Here is an 8,291-nt window from a genome sequence, read left to right on the forward strand (position 1 = left end):
TTGAGAAAATTCTATGTGTGGGTCTTGAGGGTGGGGCTCTCAGTGTGTTTGTGTGGTTGGTCCCCTGGCAGGCACAGGGCACCTTGAGTGTCTGGTGGGTTTGGGCCATGAGTTATTTTCTGTATTTCTCCCAGGGACTGTAGATTCAGATGATTTTTTTTGTTTCATCATGAGAAATCTAGCAATGCACCACTGTCCAGGGCCCCACTTCCTTAATTACCAGCACTATGGGAATCAGCAGCTCCGAACTCTCTTACCAGTTTCTTAGGAATGTCCATTATGACCATGAACTGTGCCATAAACCGTCTATCATCAGCTGTTCCTCTTTCTTCCCTGAGCTCAAGTATTTTGTTACTGTAGATGAACAACTAGATAGGGCCTCAAACAAAGCTGATTTTCCCCTTCAGATTAGATCCCCTTTCCAATGTTGGTTATTTGTCCTAGAGTATCTACCCCTCAATGACTATTCCAGCCTGTTCCCTAAGAACCAGGCATACTGGCTAAGAGGTCATGCTGTGCTTTACCTTTCCTTAGAATTGAGGGGTCACTGTGGAATGTACTTGTCCTTTTGAATAAGCTGCTCTGCTTGTGCCTAACACTGGGGTCTTTCTCTTTCTATTCTACCTTCAGCATGTAGAATTTTGTTTGATGATATTGAATCTGAGTCCTTCTGGCATCCATTGGACAGCTACCTGCCCGGGGTCCAGGCCAGTATTTTTCGTGAATATTCAGGTGGTCATGATGAAGATGTCAAGAAGAGCTTCAGGGCTTGATAACAAAACAGTTTCCTGGGACAGACAGTCTAGGGACTGGTGACCTTAATTTCTCTTTCTGTTCTGCCTTCAGCATGTAGAATTTTGTTTGATGATATTGAATCTGAGTCCTTCTGACATCCATTGGACAGCTACCTGCCCGGGGTCCAGGCCAGTATTTTTCGTGAATATTCAGGTGGTCATGATGAAGATGTCAAGAAGAGCTTCAGGGCTTGATAACAAAACAGTTTCCTGGGACAGACAGTCTAGGGACTGGTGACCTTATTCTTGGTCCTGCATGAAGGTTGTGTATCATCAAGGGTCCCAGAGAATGCCGAGAGTACCCAGAGCTGAGATGTCATGCTGTGGCCACCCTGGAGAAAGTCCCTACCCTGCTGTGTGAGAAATATGTGCTTTTTGATGTAGCTCTGGAACTGACAAGAGCCTCATGATTTGATGACCTCCACAGTGGACATGAAGGTGTGCATGAATTTTCCATTTCTGTGAATTTTATGCTAGATAAATTGAAGGTGAAGGACAGCTGACTTTGGCTCATGGTTCAGAGAACTCAGTTCATGTGAACTGAGGACATTGGTCTTTCATGGAGTTGGTACAGGACAGATTGACTTATGGGTGAGGGGAGGAATGAACTCAGGTAGGAGGGGAAGCAGAGATGAGAGGAGGGGCTCAAGAAAAATGTCCCCTTCAATATCCCAGGCCCATGACTTAGCTGACTTCAATCTGGCCCCACAGCTTCAAGATTTCATTATCTTCTGAAGGCAGAAGGAAATGCGAAGCCAGCCTATAGCTGATGGGCCACCAGGATATTGATAACCAATACAGTCCTGGTGGTAGTGACAGCTGCTCTGGGTAAAACATGTGCTGTGTGTCTCCCAGCAGGAAATGTTTGGATGCACCATGTCCATGGCCCTTCTGTCATAGTGTGAGTTTACACATTTTACTCAAAGTACATCCAGAAGAGGGGTCTCTGGATCACAGAGCAGCAGGGCCAGAGCCATGTGTGAAGGAGGAGGGATCCTGAAGTTGGAGATTCATCACCACCATCCAGGTCTGCTCCACAATGACTCTGTATGGTCCCCAAGGACCACAGGTCAGAAGCTCACTTCTCGTGTGGATTAATTGGAAGTTTGTGGGGGTCTTGAAGAGATGTAGCTTTTAAGTGTGAGCCAAAAATTTTTTCATCATTTTAAATTTGAATCACAGACTCATACTCTCTTTCAGTGTTTATTTTTGTTTGTCCTGATGATGGAACATTGACTAATGTACAAATTGAAACAGCTGTGTTTTCTTCTGTTACTACACCTGAGATAATGTGTATCAGACTTAATGGTCCTCAGATAGAATTATGAACCACCGAAATAGGCTAGAGACACCCTGGAATACCAAAAGCAGAAGATAATGTGCAGTTGCAGGGAGGGATCAGGAGACCAGAATGCAGCCTGTGTGCAGTCAGTGAAAATTATACTCACTAGGTTTTCAGTGAGACCCACTCAGAAATCATTTTAATGGCCAACACTTCATACCACGTACAGGGAAGCGGTGAACTGTTTTATTCTTATGTAGTTTCTCCTACTGGCTATGTAACTGAGGATGACCTGGAACTTCTAAGTCTTCTGCAATTACCACTTACATGTTATGTTGACTGGGCTGCACCACCACACACCATTCAGGCACTTCACAAGACTGAACCCATGGTTTTGTGCATACTAAATTATTCTGCTACCAACAGAGATACATCTCTAATTTACTGTTAATTTTTTTTTTGCTTCATTGAAATGTAATTCCTTCCTATATGTCCTGAGATATGAAAATATGCAAAGACTATGTAAATAGCCAGTCTAACCAAAATGAGTTATTAAAGGGCATGGGAAAATGGGCCAGTGTGGAGAATGAGCAGAATACACACACAATCCCAACCCATGTAAATCTGATGGTGATTTCTTGGCTCATGCAGTCATTACTTATAAAATGGACATAAGGAGGTGAAATGTCTTATGTTTGAAAAATGGACTGACAGCCTTCATATCTCATAAAGTAAACAATCACATTGTGGGAACAAATGTGTAAGTTCTCTCTTCAGACACAGGCAATAAATCCTCTCCACAAGTAATAATTTCCTGTTAACTAATTTTTAAAAATACCTAGTGTTATTCTGAGAGGGTTTTCTGTTGTTGACACAGATGTAACCTATGTCTTGACTCATGAAGTTTCCTGTTACCATCAGTAGATCTGCAGAGGAGCTGCCTCCATGCAGCTGCCTGGGAGAAAAGCTACAGACGTTCACTTTCAATGCTCCCTACCACACAGGAGCCTCCCTGCAATCCTCTGGCTGTGCAGTATTCATGGTAAGTGGGAGCTTCCCTATTTTCAGTCAGGCATGACAGGGATGGCTTACCATGCCCACCAGAGCAGGCAGGTGCTGACCAAAGTTAACACATGAACAGGATGTGATCAGCACAGCCCCAGTTCACAGTCTGCAAAGGTATGTGTTTGCTGACCACACAGCCTGTCCTAATCCTAACAAGGCAGGGGCGAGGGTAACAGAAATTCTCAGATATATTTCCAGGTTTAACGCAGTCCTCACAAAGGTCCAATGAACCCCCTTATGCACTAAAGTCTTCATCAAAAGTTCTTTGAATTACAGTCACCCCGGTGTGCACAGGACTCTGGAACACAATCTTCCTGTGTAGCTGCGGTGTGTATCCTGTGACCAGGACCTTCCCATGTCATAGGCTGCTCTTCAGATAGCAGCACTGCCTCACACAGTTGAATACTGCAAGGAAAAAGCATGTTAAATATTCTTTATATGATTGTATAAAAGTATTAATTCAACTGTGAACCTATAAATGTTGTAGCTGCCTTTAAAGAGATGTATCTTTGCTCTGGAAATTGTTATTGAGTATGCTAAAGCTATAATGAAATGCTTCTTCTGAAAAATTAAGAACCCCCCCAAAAAAGATATACTTTCTCTACTATAAAAATATTCTTTATATGAGAAAATGGAGGAAAATTATAACTGTGATGACTATGGGTATGTTAATTATGTAAGTGGATGAAGGGAGGAGCCCAGAATTTTCCTCTCTATTATCAGCCATCTAGGGAAAGGAATTCAACTAACTTCAAGCCCATCAGTGGAGAGTGGGACAAGCTATTTCTCAATGGACAAGAGTCCACAGAGACATCCACATGTGGACCCTTTTTCCCCAAAGATTCTACAGAGGCCAGGTCCAGCCCAGGAAACCCTGGGGGCAAATCTTGGCACCTGCCCCCAGTCAATCCCACTTCTCCCTGAAGTGGTGGATGGAGTTCGCCCATTTTATATGCCCAATCTTTTCATTCTGTCTTCTGCTCCCTGTGCTGTGTGCAGTGGGGCAGGCAGGCAGAGCACTGGGTGGACATTGTCAGGCCTTTACCAGAATGCCAGTGACATGGGGTCCTTGACTTTGCTTTCTTGGTTGGAAGGAGGCCTGCTGTTCCAAGGGCTGTTGGTGCCAGGCGCAGGAGAGTTGTTAAAGCTATTGTCTATGGTGTTGGGGACAACAAACTGGGTGTTCTATAGCCAGGGGATGAGTATCTGATCCTGGTCCATCCTGGAACTCGCTGCCCAACAAGGTGGGCTCCCATATCACCACAACACTATGAGGAATAGAGATGGCCCCAAGCATAATTGGGGCAGGGTCTCACTCAGCCCAGGGAAGCCATTATCCCCAGGGCCCCGAGAGAATTAACACCCCACTCCCTCTTCATGCCTATGCTGGGTAGCTTCAGTTGTTAACTTGACACACGTATTTGGAACGAATCTCAGTTGAGGGATTTCCTCTGATGGATTGACCTGTTGTCATGTCTGTGGTACATTTTCTCTTGATTGTTGAGTGATATAGGAGGGCCCAGGGAACTGTGGGTGGTTTCACCCCAGGGCAGGTGTTCCTGTGTTGTGTAAGGAAGTAGGCTGAACTCAGGCCAATTGTTCGCACCAGTAAACAGACTACCTCCATAACCTATGCTCCAGGGTCCTTTCCTGAGTGCCTGCCTTGGAGTCCCTTGGTGATGATTAGCTTCAATTGTTAACTTGACACACGTATTTGGAACGAATCTCAATTGAGGGATTTCCTCTGATGGATTGACCTATTGTCATGTCTGTGGTACATTTTCTCTTGATTGTTGAGTGATATAGGAGGGCCCAGGGAACTGTGGGTGGTTTCACCCCAGGGCAGGTGTTCCTGTGTTGTATAAGGAAGTAGGCTGAACTCAGGCCAATTTTTCACACCAGTAAACAGACTACCTCCATAACCTGTGCTCCAGGGTCCTTTCCTGAGTGCCTGCCTTGGAGTCCCTTGGTGATGATTGGTAGCTGTAAGGCAAGTGAACCCTTTCCTCCCCAGGCTGGTTTTGGTCAGTGTTTCAACACAGCATTAGAAAGTTAACTAGGACAGACACAGATATCAAGAGTTGCATATTGCTGTGGTGGACGTGATCACTGTGTGTCTGAAGTTTGTGGATTGTTTTTGTGCTTTGGACTGGAAAAATGCTTGGAAATCAGAGAGATATTTTGGAGGAAATTGGAAGATAATGCTGATGGAGGCGCATGCAATGTAGGTTCTATCAGGGATAAGTGTGATATTTTTTGAGTTATGCTTTTTGGAAGTGAAACTTTTGTGCTTTCCTGGGATAATCCACAGTGACCAGCTGAGGCTGAAAAATCAGCGACGAGTAATAGGAGATCCACGTCATTGAATGAAATCTTCTGGAAGTATTTCCTAACGATCAGCTCACAGACACTGTGATCCAGAGGGGTCAAAGTCTGCATATCATCCTGGCAGCAGAACTTGTAAATGTGTAAGAGTCTCTCAGGTGGTACTGGTGTTGAAGATGCGAAAGGTCATGGAGAGAATCTTTTCACCCAGAGAGGCAACTGCTGAAGGTGCAGGCTCAGTTGCAATGAAGACCCCAAAATACTGGAAATACCATGACAATGGTATCCACACCAAGAGCAAAGTCAGAGAAGTGGAGCTGCCCATAACCTATGGAGTCCAGAAGACGGTGATTGAATCCCAGGTGTTCAACATTCAGCTATGTTGCTCAAACTTGGGGTGGCTTAAAGTTCTTCCCTTTTGAAATAAGTCATTATGTAACATTTTGGATCTTACAAGAGTCCACAATTAATAGATTTCAGATAATCTTAGAAAGAAATATTAAGCTTTAAGAGTGTTTGAATTTTTTTCCATCAGCAAAGAATTACTAAAGATTGTATTTGTACACATATGGTCACAATTTTTCCTTAAAAAGATTGTTGGGAAATGTACATAAGGCCACTTTCAAATGTACATCATGTTAGTGTTATAATGTCTTATGTTCAGAGAAAAAACATGTTATCATACAGATTTTCGCTTCTTGGAAGTAGGCTATTTATGTATGCATAGTAGGTTGTGCATAATACACAGACTTCAATTAAAAGTGATCCAAATCCTAGCATGTCCATATTATTAACAGTGTTAACAACTATGTCATAAAAGTATTTTCAACCATAATAAAAAACAAAGCTTGTTCATTCTTCTGAAAACATATAAAGATAAAAAAGAATTAACAACCACTATCAATAGGGTGAAATAAATTTACATTATACAATACTATATTGCCAGAATAAAGAGGGCAGAGATGTATTTGTACAGTAAAATGCAAATATTTCCCAAAGAGATAAAAGAAATTCCATTTACAGCATGAAGATTTACAAATGCAGACCTGTAGAACCAAGGAAGAGTGTCACTACTAAATTAGCAAGGCTTTTATGTTTACACTTTGAAAGTGTTTGAATTTTTAAGGGCTGTGAGAATTCCAAAGTTGTACTGTTTACTATTATGATACTAATATTGACGTGAGATCTTGGGGATAGGAAATGGAAAGGTAGTGGTTGAAAGTTCACAACAGGTGAATTGTGCTGCATAGCTTTAGCTGCCAGTTTGATGCATCTAGTAGGAGGTAACCTCAATTGAGAAATTCCTCCATTGGACCGGCCTGTGGCCCTCCCTGTCTGTGGGGAATTTTCTTGATTATTGGGTGGTATGGCAGGGCTCAGCCCACTGTGGGCAGTGCCACCCCTGGATAGGTGCTCCTGTGTTATATAAGGGAGCAGGCTGAGCACAGGCTAGGAGAGAAGCCAGTAACCAGAGTACATCCACAGTCTGTACTCCAGGTTCTTTCCCAGAATTCCTTCATTGGCTTCATTTTATTATGGATTCTGTGCTTTAAACCAAATAATCCTTCTCTCAAAGTCAGTTTTGGTCAATGTTTTACCACAGCAATAGAAAACTAACTAGGACAATGCCCAAGTTTACAGCCCCAACTCTGACACTTTTGGCTCCTAAAATACTTCCCAATAAATGACACCAGAGCATCACATCTTTTGCTGATTAACCACTGGATTCTTTGAAGAAGTATCAATCTACTCCATATCTCCCTAACCCATCTCCCTCAGATTTTATGGGCTCCTAAACTTATGTCCACATGTAAGAGAAGGAGTATATCATAACTATGTTGGGGAGCAAAATGTGTATGTATGCCCATATTTGCATGTTTCTACATAGGCAAACATTGAAGTCTGCATGTCCTCCTATTTGTGAGTATGTGTATGTCCAATATTGTGTTCCCCCCACTATCTGTCCTGAATGTCTTGATGTTCTCATGACTGATTCTGTCTATTTATTCAGTTTGTGACTTTGACTGAGCCTATGTGGTCACTGTCATGAATGTACCTGCCAAGGATTATATCAGTCAAAGGAAGAGCTCGTGCTGGCTCCAGTGTACATGGGGAACACTGTCTAAAAATATGGAATGCTTCTAGACTTCGTATGTCATCCCTGACAGGAGCCATGTTTATCTTCTATGTAGTATTCTAATTTTTGTATATGCACTTCTAAAGCAAGAAGTAATCATGTTGATTTTTACAGTTATAATGCGGATATGTATGAAAATCATCAAATTGTATAACTCAAAATATACTTTTACTTAACAGCAAGTCTAGTAGTTGATTTGCATTTGAATTTTCTTCTCTGCACATTCATATTTGTGAGTGACTATGGAAGAGGCAGTGAGTTGTAGAACACTTGCCTAACAGGACTGAGGCTCTAGTTTTAAAGCAACAAAATCCATCTGATGGTGGGTACCTGCCACCAGCGAGGGTCTTCTGAGTTCCCAGTGATGGTCTGTGTTTCTCCTTAGTGTACATCACTGTGTCCAGTGAGAAGGACTAAACGTTGTGAGAGAGTCTTCACATTTTCATATCTGTGACTGACAGAAAAACAAATGCCCACAGACTATTTTTTTCCAATCGTGTCTCAGTGGCCTGTTCTTGTGAAGTTTTCTAGGCTGGCTTTCCGGTGGGCTCTGGGGGTCTGCCTCACAGTGTCTCCATAGTTCTGAGGATGCTGTGGTATAATATATATCACCACTGCTGATGTCAAGGTATACTACAGAACTCTAGTTATAAAAAGCACATGGTACTGGCACAAACATATACACAGA

At 42.7% G+C, this 8,291-nt stretch overlaps 1 non-coding gene across 1 annotated transcript; it reads right to left on the reverse strand.

Annotated features, from left to right (window-relative positions):
* Window positions 1–7,590: 7,590 nt before the first annotated feature.
* On the reverse strand, window positions 7,591–7,692 carry LOC115068006. Its single transcript, XR_003847373.1, has one exon. It is a non-coding gene; the product is annotated as a U6 spliceosomal RNA (small nuclear RNA).
* Window positions 7,693–8,291: the final 599 nt, after the last annotated feature.

Source organism: Nannospalax galili, unplaced genomic scaffold (assembly GCF_000622305.1).
Source record: "Nannospalax galili isolate Female #2095 unplaced genomic scaffold, S.galili_v1.0 scaffold1348, whole genome shotgun sequence".
In the NCBI taxonomy this organism is placed as follows: domain Eukaryota; kingdom Metazoa; phylum Chordata; class Mammalia; order Rodentia; family Spalacidae; genus Nannospalax; species Nannospalax galili.